This window comes from Eptatretus burgeri, chromosome 15 (genome assembly GCF_056783735.1).
Source record: "Eptatretus burgeri isolate ZD-2024b chromosome 15, Ebu_testis_v1, whole genome shotgun sequence".
NCBI lineage: Eukaryota > Metazoa > Chordata > Myxini > Myxiniformes > Myxinidae > Eptatretus > Eptatretus burgeri.
Window position 1 is genome coordinate 48,617,093 of NC_140975.1, and position 16,771 is coordinate 48,633,863.

Here is a 16,771-nt window from a genome sequence, read left to right on the forward strand (position 1 = left end):
TTCTCATCTCATAATTTATCCCCAGTCGTGACTGGGATTTTAAAACTTATAAATAAATATTGTCTGTCTAGTCTCAACACAAACAAGCTCATTTGCCATAATGAGACGCGTTCATAATTTAAATTGGAACTTTTGGAAAATTGATTCTGGTTCCTTTGCATCAGGGAAAACTACGTTTTCTTCCGAGCGAGTGTTAAGTCGACTGGCTGGTGTTCAATATTGATATTAAAGAACCCATGGTATAAAATCAAGAGTAGGCATGACTGGTGTGTTGAGTTGACTTCCTTGCCTCATTAGCACCCATCGTGGTGTTTGACTGCAGTTTCAGCCCCATAAATCATGGTGATAGAATCAGTTTGTGAGATTTTTGAGAAGGTTCATGATTGCCAAAGAGGCATCTTTTAATGGCTGGCATGAATCCTGGTTATAAGCCTTTTTCAGAATTTTGAACGCAATTCTTTAATACTGCAAACTTTCACCTGCTTACTTAGTGAACTTATCAAAGTTGACTGAAATGAAGAGGTAATGTTGCCATTTATACCACTACATTACCATAACCACCACCTTCATTGTAACTCTCATTCAACACCACAAGGTTACTGTGAAATACTTTTGTCCTACATGATAAAATAAGGCCCTCATTCCTTGTCTGCAATGTCCAAAACGTGTCGATATACCCGACTTACAATTTACCATCCAACTAAGTGGAACATAATTGTTCTGATGTCAGTTTGTAATCGGATCATGTGATCTCAAAGTCATGCCATTTGTAACATCCATCCATTGGGACCATACCCTGTGCAGAGCATTGGTGCTGCCGAAGCAGTTTCCTTGGCTATTGGGCACAATCCTGGATGGGTCGCCACTCAGACACAGGATACCAGCAAGCTGGTACTCATTTTGCCAACATTGGAAGGATGGCAGGCAGAGTCAACCCCACCTGGTATAAATTCAACAGCTGAATGGGATTTGAACTCAAGATTCTAGGATCCCAAGCCCACCACCGCAACCATTAAGCCAACACCAGGCATATTTGTAATTTGTCTTCTAACATGTTTGTGGAAATCGTTCTGTTAAGTTCCTGAAATGGAAACCAATTGATCTTTCATCAGAAACAACAAAACCGTTGTTTTCACCGCATCATCGTGCGTGTGTTTCAAAGGTATTGGTGCTGATTGAATGCTATATTTTGAAAGATGTATGAAAGATTCAAAATGAACAATGAACCCCCATAAAGTAGAGTCCTGGGAGATTTTTTTGGCACTTTGATGTACCATTATGGAACAGTATGGAACGGCGTGAATGACATCTTCGATGTGACCTCCACGGCGTGCCAGGCAAGCGTTCACTCTGACAGCGAAGTTCTGGTGTCACCTTCTTGCACGTCAGAGGTGAAATGGATCTTACACACTCCTCAATAGCTCTCTTTAGCTGCTGGATGATGCCAACTGCCTCTGCACAGGAGCTTGAGCTTACACACCCTGCTGTAGGACTCATCCGCATTGCTGGAGAAAGCAGACATCAACCCACAAGAACAAGGAAAATTGGCCTCACTCACCACCAACCTAGAGTGAATTCATTATGTTGATAATTCTGCTATGCAAAATGGGTAAATATAAGAAGTTTTGAACTAGCTGAGTTCAGCTCGTTCACTTTACCCTGGTCACCATGGTGAAGGACCCCAAAAAGTTGATATTGAGGGCTGTGCTGAGGATTGTGCTGATGCTGGTGACCTGAATTGTAAGCCCTTTGCTGGGACTTGTATGTGTCGTGAAACCTCTGGTGGTGAAGAAGGGGGGAGGGGTGGGTATTATTTGCTAGGATTGGTTATGAAGACTAACGAATACAGGTCATGTGTTGACCTGCCTTGTCGTATTTCAGGGGGTGGCAAAGGCAGGACAGCAGTGCCCTAAGCGGTAACTCATGAAGTCGGTTGGTGTGTGACATTTTGGGGGAATTGGGTTTTTACTATTTTTGATTTGGAATCTGTTTCCCCCATCACTGTGGGTTAGCACGATAGCAGTGTTCAAGTTCAGAATATCATGTGGAGGGTGGTCGCAAGCCATCTGGCATGGGGCGCCTGGGCCAGCCAGTCACACAATGCACAGCTCCAGACCACAAACCTCACAATATGCTTTCCACACATATTTAAGGTTAATCAATTCAGAATTGTACAACACACCTTTTTCACTTTTCCTCTGTACTTTCTTCATCGAAGAATCCATGCCTTTCCACTAGGCAGCATCTTCTAAATTATTCACATCGCCTCCAAATATCCAAATATTAATGATTTTTACAACAACAGAATTTTCATTAAAAATCCATTTTCAAGCACAGTTTCATTGATGACGTGGAAAGCAATTTTCCCAGTCGATAATTGACCTATGGGATGATATCATTTTTAGGGGTTAAAAAAATCGACCAAGTTTTGTTCGGCATCTATCTATATATTACTAAAACTCTCATCTTATATGTATATATATATATATATATATATATATATATATATATATATATATATATATATATGTATAATTGTATATATATTCCCAAAATACAAACAAAACGGTACACGATAGCGCAAAAATTTTCATCCCACCCCTCTCACCATTCGCCTGTGGTGTGTACTATCAAGTTTCGTTCAAATCGGGCAACGAAAAAAAATTATAAAAAATCAATTCCCGATTCAGTCAAGTTTTGGTATGACGATCCATAAAGCACAAGGACAAACCATGGAGAACGTGTTGATATACCTCAAGAAACCGGTTGGCCGAACGATGACTCCTGAGATAAATGCTCAAATTTTCTTCAAGTTAAAGTTTGACCACTATATAATATTAAAATTTTGTCTTTTTTATTTTTTTCATCAAGCACTGTCACAACGGGAACCCAACGGGTTCATGGGTCTTCTAGTATACTACTAAAACTGTCATCTTTTATATATATATATTTTTTTATATATATATATATATATCTTATATGTATGTTCCCGAAATACAGACAAAATAGTACATGATAGCGCAAAAATTTTAGGGCCACCTTACTCACCATTCTCGTGCGGTGTGCATTATCAAGTTTTTTTTTCAAATCGGCAACTAAAAAATTATTAAAAAAATCAATTCACGATTCAGTCAAGTACTATTCGGGAGTATTTGATCAATGCAAACAACCTCAGCATTATAGTTCGCTGGAGCTATATATTTTTTTCTTTTTCTTGAAATGATTTTTTTCATCAACTGCTGTTACAATGGGAACCTAATGGGTTCACGGGTCGTCTAGTTACCTTTAAAGCTAGAAGGGCACTCGGTAGAGTGCATACCTCTGCCACTTAATGCCTGATCGGTGAGAACATATCGGGCCCAATACATTTTTGAAATATCATGCAATACAGGACTATACCGTTTTTCTCATCTCTGTCCCTGTCTCTCAATGGTGAAGAATCACTTTAAAAATTATATAATTCTCGTATCCAGATCCGGAATCGGATCTTCACCAAAATTGAATCAATTCGTCCTTACGAAAAACCCAAGCTGTCCCCAACTTTTTGAGGTATCGTGCTATACATCATTTTTAGCCCAATCTCTCAATGGTGAAGAATCACTTTAAAAATTATAGTCGTCAGATCCGGATCTGGATCTTCACTAAAATCTAATAAGTTTGTCCTTGTCACACACCCAACCTGTCCACAAAATTTAATCTGGATCCGTCCATAACTTTTTGAGATATCCTGTACAAAAGCAGACAAACAGACAGAAAGGGGTGAAAACATAACCTCCTTCACCTCCAGTGGCAGAGGTAATAACTTATTGATGCGAAACCATGATCTGTATAAATGACATTGTTAAAGTTCTTGCATTGACAGCCTGATCATTGAGCTATCTCATGATGTTAAAAAAACAGTTTTGGAAACTTTCTGAATTTTCCAAGGATTGTTATTTAAATGTAGGGTGAAGGTTTTTGAGTTGTCGTGCTACATGGAAGAGTTAGCTAGCTTCCCTGCAAGCTAGCAGGCTGTGATTCATGCTGGCCTTCCTTGGGATGGCTCTTAATGATGCTGAACCAATGGAATTTAATAGCAGTGCTATGACAGTCAGTAAAAGAGGCTTTCTGGTATTGCATTATTTTTTACTGGAAGAATTTAAAGATAAATTCAACTGCTTGCAGAAATCCTTGGTGTGTTGCATGATTAGACGGCACTGTCAATAATGTTCTTTTGGGAGACCGATGAGGCTACTGTTGTAATTATAACTGTGGCCATTGTTATGAATCTGAATTTGTTACTGACCCCATGCTTCAAGCAGCGGTTCACTGTTTATGCATTTAGTTGGATCCGAGTTGCTGATGCTGCTTGAATGTGTTCGAAAAATGTTTTTTTTTTAGAGTTGTGCAGATTTGGAGGAGATTTCCAGAATATATTACAGTTTCATCTTATTTTGAAGAAATCATTTCCAAGTGCTCAATGCGAGCCAAACTTTGATGTTTGTGATTACCCTTATTGAATATTGAACCCCCCCCTCCAAAAAAGGACTTTTTGGCTCCTGTATATGATATTGCAGTTGCCAGGTCGACATTGATGTCAATCTTGTCTCCCTCCACTAAAATCTGGTGGCGCCGTGTTTAGTCTGTCTCTGGTGTATGCTCCATTTTCATCCCTTCCCAATCTTCAAATGGCACCACAGCCGACACCGCTCCTGAGAAGGCCGAAAGCCTCAATTCAGTGTTTCCTTCCAAATCTTGTCCCCAACCCCACACTCTCAGTACCAACCCTTCCCTATCATACCCAACTGTTCCTGGACTCTGTGTCCTTTGCACCTGAGAAGGTGGAGAAGGTTCTTTCAACCCTTGACTCAGTCTCTACAACTGGACCAGATGATATCAGGTCATTTGTCCTAAAAACCTGCTCTGCTGCCCTTGCACATCCTTTCTCTGCCCTTTTAAAACTGTCATTTGCCCAAGGTCATCTTCCATTTGCTTGGAAATCAGCCAATTTCACTGCAGAAATCCTGTACACAAAAAAGGTGCAAAAACAGATCCCCTCTAACTACAGACCTATCAGCTTCTAATATATTTATTTGTATACAGCCTGTGGCTGTGCTGGCTGCATCATTTTCTGAGGGCACGGCTGTGTCACTGATGGAAAGCCCCTGTTACCAGTAAGCTGGGACTCATTTCACCAACTTTGGCAGGATGACAGACTAAGTCAACCCACTTGGTGTTAATGCAATGGCAGGACAGGAGTTCAAACTCAGGACCCTTAGATCTTAAGCCAGCCACCATAACTGTTAAGCCTATACCAGGCTTTTACTTCCAATCATCAGCAAGGTCATGGAATCCATTATCACAGTTGATATGAAATCCTTCCTTTTCTTCAACAACCTCATCTAAAATCACCAATTTGGTTTCAGACCAGGTCACTCCACCTTGAACATGCTATTTCCTCTCACCCAACAATTGGTGGAGGCGCTGGATATCAGACATGAGATCAGGGCCATCTCTCTGAACATATATCATGCTTTTGATGCATTCTGACATCCTGCCTTGCTCTCCAAACTCTGCCTATGGCATCTAAGGCCAACTCCACACAAAGCTTGCTGACTTCCTCGATACTCGTAGCCAGCGTGTGGCTTTCAACAGAATCCTATAATCTCCTCTCCCTGTCAAGGCCCCAAGGCAGTGTTCTGGGCCCTGTGCTTTTTATGGTTTTCATCAATGATCTATCTGACTATCTGGAAAATCCTCTTTATCTATTTGCTGATGACTCCACCCTCTGCTGTAACATCCCTCATCCTTCAGACAGGAAGGCTGCAGTGCCTTCCCTCTCCTCAGACCTTGAAATAAATCACAAGATGGTCAAACACTCGGAATACGTCTTTCAGTCCAGACAAATCTCACTATCTCTCTCCGAAAGGACTGTCTGGCAAAACCCCCCATATACTTTCTTAACAATCCTCGAGGAAGTTCAGTGATTCAAACTCCTGGGTCTCACGATCAGCCATGATTTTTCTGGGGCAAACCACATTTCAAAGTTGGCATCCAAACAAAGTCCATTCTTGCTGCACCTGAACTCCTATCCACCTACAAAACCTTCAACTGCAGCTTGATGGAGCACTGCTCTCCCTTCTTCTCCCTTCACACCTTCCTCAGCTTCATGCTGTAGATACCAAGGCCTTCAAGATTATTGGAATCTCCCACGATGAAGCGGAGTCTATCACTACGCCATTGCAGACAAGTCGGTGGTCTCTCTGTCTTCTACCACCTCTATCCTGGTCTTGCACCCCTCTGCTCATTTCATGCTTTATCCCCTCCTCCAGGTTTCTGCAGGGCACACATAATCCACCATCAATCCCGTTCTGGTTAAACTACCTAAATCTATGATCACTGCTCACCTCAACTCAATCGTTCCTCTTTTCTCCCACCAGTGGAACCAACTTCCACATTCTCTTCATTTTCATTCTTCCTTCCAGGTCTTCAAGACAGCAATTCACCACCATCTTAGATTGTCCCCAATCCAAAACCATGATCTTTTCTACTCTCGTTAACACCCCCCCCCCAAAGCCCAATCCCTTCTCCTTCCAAATTTCCAGTTTCCTTCTGTATCCATATTGTCCACCCGATGCATCTTCTCATGCCCCTCATTCTTCTCCACACCTATTGTTTGTCCAAGTCTGCCTCGATCTTTGCCTTCAACTCTGCTGATGATGTTTTCCCCCTCTCTCAAATATTCCTTTTGTCCCGTTGTGTCCTAATTCGGTAGATGTACTAATTGTAGCTCTTTCCATGAGCCTCGGACTATGTATACAAAAACAATGTGAAAAGTAAATAAAAAACCGTTTCAAATTACAATCTCACAAGATTCCATCATCTCGCGATTCTTCATTAAATTATGGTTAAGTCAGCGAAATGATAATAAAAACAACATATAATGTTGACGTAGAGAAAACAACATATAATGTAGATGTAAAAAAAACAACTTAGAGGAAAAAAAACAAGATACAACTGGAACTCTTGACAATGATATGGGTTTTATTGTCCCTGGTCGAGCAGTTTAAAAGAAAATTGTTCGATTTTACGGACATTAATGGGGTCCGCATTACATTAATGGGGTCTGAACTCGACTTAGTCTTGTAGGGTTTGACCATTTCACTCCGGGGAGGACCAACAAGACGGAAACACGTGTCCTTGGATGTTCCCTCACTGGGGTGAACCAGTCTATAAAATTGGGAATTTATCTTCCTGGTATCATGTTCAGCACAATCCTATGGAGATGAAGGAGGCTGTAGCTCTGCTAAGAGCATATGCAACTGTTTCGCCTGCAAATACTCTGGTGCCTCCTATGTGCATACATAATAAACAGAAGATAAGTCGATGGAGTGCTTCTGACCTAAAGTAAAGTGGAAAGATGCGAAATACTTCCACCAGGAATGACCCAATAACAAATGTTGAGTTTAAAAAAATCTTCTGTTTTGACCGCTGTGACCCAAAACCACCACCCGTGGAGCATGAACTGGTGATCAAATCCAAATAATCTTTTCATATTACATGTCTTCCAATATTGATTGCATATACAAAGTTTCATTTTAAAAAGATGTTTTAAAATCTTTGACCTTTCGACCCTGCACCAGGGTCCCAGGGGACCGGGCCAGAATGATACTGCTCTCACACCTTCTTGCCATGTAGTGATCATAACGACCAGGTTTGTTGAATTTCTGCACAACAGTATAGGAGACGGCATGATGGACCGACAGACAGAACCGAATAGAATAACCACTGTTTTTTTTGTTTTGTTTTAAGCACGGGGATAATTGGGTGGTCGCTAGAGTACCCTTATTTTCACTTTTTCCGTCTGTTTGTATGTATGTTTGTATGTTTGTATGTATGTTTGTTTGTAATGGACAGCTCTGGAGGCCAGAGGAGTCAACCGATTTCGATTAAACTTAACAGGTAGGTTCAAACCAGGATCTAGTTGTATGCTTTTGAGCACCGATGCTATGGACACCACCGTTGCCGAGCAAACGGGACTTTGAAATTTTTGAAAAAAATCCGAAAAATATTTATATATATATATATATTTTTTCGAAAATCAAAAATCGGCTTCCGAGCTTTTATGCGCACTATAATCAACCTCTTTGTCAAAAAATTTCAGTCTGATCCGTCAAAAACTGTATGACTCGTATGCAATTATGTAGCGACCACCCATGTCGCCTACCGGCTTGTATTCTTTATATATTTGATGGTGTGCATTGTGCCTGCGTTCTGCAAACAGTGATATAACTCATGTCAATCAACAATTAGTGATTCGAACGAGATCTTTCTTTAAAAGTTTACAGCTATTGTAGTTTCTAATGTAAATATGGCAAAAATATAAAAATAAGAGGTGGAAGCGGTGCATGTTTTTCATTGCCTAATAACCAGTTTGAGGCATGTCTTGGGTCATGTCTGCACATGCCGACTTTTATTCGCAGATATTTACATTTACGGATATTTTCCGACTGTTTTGGGATTTTTTCCCAAGGACATTGGCTTTGAGATGTACAAGTATGTAAAATTTCAGCTTTCTAGTTCACCGATAAACACAAAACATTTATATCTCTGAGTGAGTGAGTGAGTGAGTCAGATGTTGGAAATAGGTTTATATCTATCTTCTATAATAAACGTCAGTGTGTATGTACATGTATCTCCTCCATAACTCTAAAACCATGAAACCTAGTGGCCTGAAACTTTTCACGCATACGAAGGGAACTCTAATGGAGTGCATGAATGAAAATTGGGTGTTTGGGTTGATTGAAACACTCCTTTTGAAGATAATTTAAGGGGTGCTCATCACGAAAAACCAAAATAAGCCGAACCAAGATGGCGGCGTGCAATCTTGCTGAACCCTCTGTCAGCTCGAAAGAGTCTTAAGCCTTCATATTTTTTTTGGCCTGCTCAACAATGCCTTGACTTGGAACAAGCCGCAATGATTCATTGACTATAATGTTTTTTTTTTCTTCACTTTCCTCACTCATACAGTTCCTTCAGAATGTATTCCTCCCCCTCACGCTGCTTTACCATCCATTCCCATATGCTGCCATCCCTTCCCCTCCCCTCAGGCTTACCTCCTCCCAAACCCCCTCTCCCTCCCCACTTCCCCTTTCACCTCTCCTCTCTCACCCATCCTCCTCGCTCTCACCCCACCTCCTGAAGTGTACAGTGACGTTTGGTTAGGCGTTTCTCTCCACATTCCCCTTTTCTCGCTGTTCCCTCCCTTCCTCACTCCCTCCAAGCTCCCCCATCCCTCTTGCACCTTCTCCTCGATCTCCTCTCTCTCTTCCTCTCCTCTCTTTCTCCCTCCCTCTTTCTCCTCTCCCATAAAACCCTGTCAGCAATGCGACGTGCTGTATCTGCTAGTTGCTAAATAATATACTGAGATATAACTGTCTCTAATTTTACATGTATGTGCTTTTACCTGTCCGAGAGGTGCACAACATCCTCTTTCGGGCTCACAACCATCACAATATGGTACTATGTGGGATCATCAAACCATTGTCCAGCAGTTCGACTTCACCTCCGCTCTCGGTACCTAAAAAATACATCAGGGGATTGGCAGCGTCCTTGGGATTACCGGTTCTTAAACAATGCAACTGTTCCATTCCATGACCCTATTCCACATATTCAGGATTTCACCATGACACTCCATGGAACTACGATCTTCTCCAAGGTCGACCTCATTCGTATGTGTCATCAGATTCCCGTGGATCCAGATGACATCCCAAAGACAGCAGTCATCACACCTTTCGGCCTGTTTGAATTCCTTTGGATGCTGTTCAGCCTACCCAATGCCGCACAAACCTTTAAACTTTACATCCATCAGGTGTTCTGTGGATTCCACTTCTGCTACATGCATACAGATGATGTTCTAATCGCCAGCGCAACTGCAGCAAAACATCAGGAATGCCTACGTCCCCTCTCCACCCATTTGCAGGACTTCGACATTGTCATCAATCCCACAAAATACGCATTCCACATTCCGGAGTTGAAATTCCTCAGCCACTGTGTTATCTGCTCAGGCATCCATCTGCTTGAGGAGAAGGTGCAGATTATTCAGGATTTCCTGTTGCCATCGTTGCAACGCAAACTGTAAGAGTTTTTGGGTTTCGTCAACGCTTACCATCGATTTGTACCAAACACAGCCACAATACTGCAGCCGCTGAATGAGTTACTCACAACTGGTAAGCACCTTCAAGTCTTTCGATGGTCAGAGCCAACCATGTCAGCCTTCCACACCATCAAAGCCACACTGGCCAATGTCTCACTCCTGATGAATCCAAAGCCAGAGGTGCCAACAAGCCTGAAGTTAGACGTGCCTGAGGTCATGGTGGGTGCGACCCTTTATCATTTCATTGATGCCGACTGGCATACACAAACCTTCTTCTCGAAAATCCTGAAACCAGCAGAGTGCAAGTACAGCCCCTTTGATCAGGAATTTCATCCCACCATCGGGACCATACTCTGTGCAGAGCATTGATGCTGCGTCAGCAGTCTCTTTGGCTGGTAGTTACAATCTTGGATGGGTCGCCACTCCAACACAGGATACCAGCAAGCTGGCATTCATTTTGCCGACCTCGGAAGGATGACAGGCAGAGTCAACCCCATCTGGCATTAATTCAACAGCAAAGTGGGATTTGAACTCAGGATCCGAGGATCCCAAGCCCACGACCCGAACCATTAAGCCAACACCAGGCATACTTGGACCAAGTTGCTCACTGTATACCTCACCGTCAAGCATTTCCCTCAATTAATATAGGTCAGATCATTTTCTGTGCTGACTGACCACAAACCATTAACTTTTACTCTACCCACCAATTTGGACTCTCACTCTCACACACATCACCAACTCAGTTATATCTTGCAATTCACTGCAAGACCTCACACCCTGTCTCCCAGAGGAACTTATTCATACCATTTGCCAGATCTGTGCTTATATTTTTGGAGGTTTCATGAGGTGCTCTACAGGGAATCGAAGCAAATCTGCTCAAAAACAGACGTTTTAAAATAAAGTTATAATGTTTGCGCAGACCGCGAACGATGCACCATGTGACACGTGCATAGACGAGCAGGCAACGTGGCGGAATATTTGCAATGTTTGTTTCACGGGTGATAAAACTTTGCGATGTCTCCCGGTTTGTTCTACGTTAAACAACAACTCTTTTGTGGATTAAGTCATTATTTGAATGAATTCATTTTATTTCTTCAACGACTGCTTGCGCGGTGAAGAGCAGTTATAAAGTTAAAGGGATCCTACATATATGGTATGCAGCCACAGCCTGGCTAGCCATTCCTGATCAACTATCGAACTGGAGTGCTTGCTTGAGTGCTTGAGCCACTTGCTGAGCACCCTACAGTCGATAGCGGAACTGCACCATATCAGAGTGAGTGGTTCTTGTTCTGTCATTCTGAGCATGTGGTTCATGCTCCGTCATCCTGACCTAAGTGAGTGGTTCCTGTTCCGTCATCCTCACCTGAACAAGTGGTTTGTGATCCGGCATCCTGACCTGAGCCATTGGTTCGTACTCCGGCATTCTGACCTGAGCGAGTGGTTCGTGCTCTGTCATCCTATCCTGAGCGAGTGGTTCAAGCTCCGTCACCCGTCATCAACAACAAGAACATTGCTTTACATGTCAGACTATATGGTCTAACTGCCTTACGTAAGTACAGGTTGCATGGAAGTGGATGATTCACTCACTGTGTTTGTGTGTGTGTGTGTGTGTGTGTGTGTATGTATATATATATATATATATATATATATATATATATATATATATATATATATATATATATATATATATATATATATATATATATATATATATATATATATATACTGTGTATATAGATGTATGCATTTTATATAGATGTATGCTTCGCCATTGTCTCAGGTCGCTCACCTGCATTTGATTCTTCTGTTATTTTTTTTCATTTATTTATATTTTCATTTACTGATACTTTCTGATGGTTCTGTGATTTCTCCTGGTGTAACCGCTTCGAGGTCAATCGGCACACACATTTTCAGCTTTCTACATCACCCGGAAGGTACCAATCTTTAACATCAGTCAGTGAGTCAGTGAGTGAGTCACTTAGTGGTTATAGAGCTTTATCTATACAAATAAAAGGCAATGTATGTGTGTGTGTATGTGTCAGTGTGTTTCCTCCATAACTCCGAAACCATAAAACCTCACAGCCTGAACCTTTGCATGCACACTAACAAAACTCCAAGGAAGTGCAAGAGTGAAATTTGGGTGATTGGGTTAATTAAAACACCCCTTTTGAAGATAATTAACAGTTTTATTTCATTAGATCCTTCATCAGGCATCCTCGGCCACCTCGCTGTCTGGGGTCTTGAGATGTTTCCAGGGTAACCTCATTGAGGTCTGATTGTCTGAAGCCGCCATGTTTTTGGCCTGCCCAACCATACCTTGATTTGGAACAGGCTGCAACTTGGAACAAGCTGTTCATCATAGCTACAAATCGCTGGGTACATTGCAATGCTTATAAACACCTGGAGACGTCAGCGTTCATTGTTTTATTTCATGTCCACACACGCTATCACCACGAGTTTCTATTAAACTAAGAAGAATTTCAAAATTTAAGCTCCAAAATCGAACTTACAAGCAGTTCCAACTCCTAGAGAAGTATTCATTTGTCCAATTCGGACATATGTGACATTTTGGGCGTCTCCGGGAGGTGTACGTTGAATATGATGGTTCACTGATTGCCAATTGCGTGCCAAGGGAGCCGTTTCATACCAACTGTTTCATTGGAGTGCTTGCTTGAGTGCTTAAGCCACGTGGCGAGTGCATTCCAAGCTGTTTGGTTGTTCGTTTCGGGAAAAAGTACATGTGCTTACAATCTCACACTGATTAGACGTATGTTTCCGCCTTTGTTGGGTCCCACGGTGCCGTGCAGTTGGGTATCTCGGGACGTGTCTCATCCACTGAAAATTTGCAATTTTATTTTTACAGGACATGACTTTGTTTAACCTTTTTGTGCAATCTCCATTTTTAATCCACCTCTCACTTCGATATCGATACACATTAAAAAAACATAAAAAGGTCCATCCGACCAGGTATTCATCATGTTTGTTCAGGCTGTGAAGGCAGAAAGTAGAGGTCGACATTTTGTGTTCTGTGGCTTGACACATTTTAAAGTTGAATTTCGCAAATTACCCACTTTAAATCCTCTTTCAAAGAATGCTGTTTCAAGGTAAATCTTTGTGTTCGTCATTTTTTTGACTTGATGCGTGTGTACATTTGCACGTGTGTGTGTTTATATAAACTGTATAACTCCACTGATACTTGGCACCGTTGTGTGTGTTATTGGTTATTGGTCGTTGGTTGTTATCTCCATATAGGGGTTCCAGAAAGTGGAATGGAGCCCTCACAGGTCTCAAAGTATCCACCTCCGTATGAGTGTGTGTTTGTGTGTACGTGCAAGGTGTTGTTGCCTGCTATCTCCACATGTGGGTGGGTTTCAGGAGGTGAAACATAGAACTACCACATCTCAAAGTATCCACCTCCGTGTGTGTGTGTGTGTGTGTGTGTGTGTGTGTGTGTGTGTGTGTGTGTATGTTGTTGATTGGTGTCTTCATATGTGAGTTTCAGAATGTGTAATGGAATCCTCCCAGGGCGGGCTCAAAGTATCCACCTTTATTTCTGTAAGGGGTCACGATTCATGGACCAAGCTGTGAAGTTTTCTGTTCTCAAGGTTTTGTCCCCAGGACTCTCTTCACAGTCGCTGGGCCCTGGACAGCTTCCAACTGTGGTTCATTTGTCGTAATATTCCCAGGTATGTTTTTTAATATATCTGTGAGGTTCTTCATCATCATTCCCATAGCTCCAACTATCACTGGCACAACTTTGGCATTCTTCAACTTCCAAGATCTTCTCACTTCATTCTTGAGGTCTTGGTGTTTTGTTATCTTCTTGATTTCTGCCTTGTTTAGTCCAACATCACTTGTATTAACACCTCACTTAGCAATGGCTTCTTTTCTCTTTTTTGTACCTAAGAATGATATCTGGTCGTAACGCTTTATTTTTGATGTTCACGCTCTATGGGATCATTAGGTCGTATGTGAGTGTTACTTCCATGTTTTCAGTCCATGCTTTTCGTTTATGTTCTCACAAATTTTCTGCAACTGGGATTTGAAAGTTTTTGCAGATGTGCCAGTAGTGAACATTACAAACTCTGTTGTGTCATTGTGCGTACAGCTGTTCTGACATGAGATTTTGTTTTATTTGTGTTCGGTCATTAAGCATAACATATCACTCTCTTTGCTCACGCCACCTCCACCCCTCACCTGGCTCTTTTTTTTTTCCTCCTCCCTCCCCCCACTCTCTCTGTCTGTCCCCTCCCCACTCCCCCCTCCGAATAAAATGCAGCACTCTCCTCCCATCTCTCTCTCTCTCTCTCTCTCTCTCTCTCTCTCTCTCTCTCTCTCTCTCTCTCTCTCTCTCTCTCTCTCTCGCACCCCTCCCTCCCACAGTGTATAGCAACGTTTTGTGAGGTGCTGCTCTTTCCACCTCCACCCCTCCACCCACCTTCCTAGCTTCCCCTTCTTCACCTACTCCTCACTCCCCCTCCCTCCTCTCCCCGCTCCTCCCTTCCCTCCGTCCTCTCTGGCTACCCTCCCCCTCTCTCTCCACCTCCCTCCTCTTCACACCCCCGACAGCGATAGTTGTATTAGAAATACTGCTTACACACACACACACACACACACACACACACACACACACACACACACACACACACACACACACACACACACACACACACACACACTATAGAGATATATATATATATATATATATATATATATATATATATATATATATATATATATATATATATATATATATAGCCATTTACACACTGGCTCCATAATATGAAAAGAGAGAAAATACTGGCAGGATAACCCAGAGGTAAGCACACTCGCCTCTGAGCTGTTGGTGCCCTGATAAAATTCCAAACTCCTGCCCTGAGTGACAGCTGATAAGGCAATGGCAAACCACCCAGCATACCCCTTTCCAAGAAACTGTTTCGGCAGCACCAATGCTCTGTAGAAACAATGGTGCACCTCATCTCCACCAGTACATGATATCTTCTCATTTGCAATTATGTTTGCTTTCAATTGTGATATCATAATTGTTTATTGTGTTCCATGTATTTTATTTGCATGTGGTAAAACGAGATAATGTTTTTGACCAACCACCCTTTCATTAGCTTCATTATTTCCCTTTCTCTGCTCCCATGCCTTTCATCCTATTCTACTCTGTGAACCTTCTTTTCCTTTTCTACATACGCCTTCCAACCCCCCACCCATCCTTCTCTCATCCCATAATTACCCTTTCTCATATGTTTCTCAATTTTAATTGTCCCAATTTATCAACACCTCCCATGACCTCCCCTTTTATTCTCTTTTGCAATAAGTGGATGACCCCGAGTTTGCATTATCTTTTGTTCTGCGATTTCTCAAGACATGGGAAAGTGGTGTAAAGCTGTGCACATCACAACGTTTTACAGTGGGCTATTCCCTTAAAAAATACAAGTGCTCTTCGCAAAACTTTCAAACTACTGTGTTTACGGGTTGCAGTGTGAAAAGTTAGCAGTACCGCAAATCTGAAGTGGCTCCAATCAAATTGCAATAAGTGGTACTGTGGCATGATGTGAAGGAGACATTGTGTTCCGTGAAAACGCTTCGTGTAGACATGGATCACTTCAATAAATATTGAAGTGTACAGCTCTGTCATTATGATAAGAAAAGGAAAATTGGCAGCGCTTAGAAAACTCGCATCCTGCATCATCACGGCACTGTGGCATCAGTGGCACCTCTGTTCTATACACGGATCTCCCGGAACCAAGAGTCCTGGTTTTGTGGCAGATTTGAACAAGCGGTTTTAAGTTAAACCTGATGCTTCAGGTTTTGCAGGTGAAAAACAGATTGAGCCGTGAGATCCAGGTGTGCGGGGAAAACTTTTGTCGATTGTCACCTGCTTACAGCGTGTTTGAACCTTTAACTGGTCTTCACACATCTTTCCTCCCGGCGCTCACCAACCAGCGAAACCAGATCACACAGTCACAGTGGCTGAAAGCAATGGCACGCTGAATCTCCCATGATAATGCGTCACTGCGGGGATGTGGAACCAGCGCGTGTTAACAAAGAGGGGAACATGTGCATACGTCAGGCAGGAATCGATAGCCAAACAGCCTACGATCTGAGCGACGAGTGCGAAACCAGGAGGAGAAAGAACTTTAGGCGTGAAGGCTGAGTGAGACTCCTCGTGCTCATCAACGACATCGCGTGGTTTTATAGGTGACGTCATATTTTGCTAGGTCCATCCTCAGAAAAGGGTGGTGGGATGCCGCATGACGTGACTCCACTGAGAAGCTCATGACGCCATTGCGCCACACGCCCCTTCTTCAACTGTGTGTCGTATTGACGCGACGGCAACCGAGAGAGAGGCGGTGCCAGGTGCGAAACACGGTGAGCTGAACTGGGCATCTTTCATGGTGCAGCGAGGACGGCCCGTGAATATCCTCCTTTGGTAAGCTTTGTTTTTCCTGGGAGGGTTCGGGTCTCTTTGGTTCCGTGCGACTCGTTGGATGTTGGTGATTGGTGTCGAGCTGCTGGAAGCGAGAGGTCGGTCAGGTGAGCGCTGAATGTTCGGTCACGATTCGCGGTGCATTGCCGGAGAGAGCGAACACATTCTTCTCTGCACCCAACTGCACAACTATTTCT

The 16,771-nt window shown here is 42.6% G+C and overlaps 1 protein-coding gene across 19 annotated transcripts in view; it reads left to right on the forward strand.

Moving 5' to 3' along the window:
- The first annotated feature begins 16,340 nt into the window (after window positions 1–16,340).
- Window positions 16,341–16,771, forward strand: part of LOC147012133 (neurexin-1-like) — a 1,392,023-nt gene continuing 1,391,592 nt past the window's right edge. For 6 of the 19 annotated variants that reach the window (XM_085858510.1, XM_085858515.1, XM_085858526.1 and 3 more), the window contains exon 1: window positions 16,369–16,577. The gene's annotated coding sequence lies outside the window, so the exon portion shown is untranslated. Of the gene's footprint in view, window positions 16,682–16,771 lie in introns of all 19 variants that reach the window. The other 13 variants (XM_085858513.1, XM_085858514.1, XM_085858517.1 and 10 more) reach the window with 9 other exon arrangements.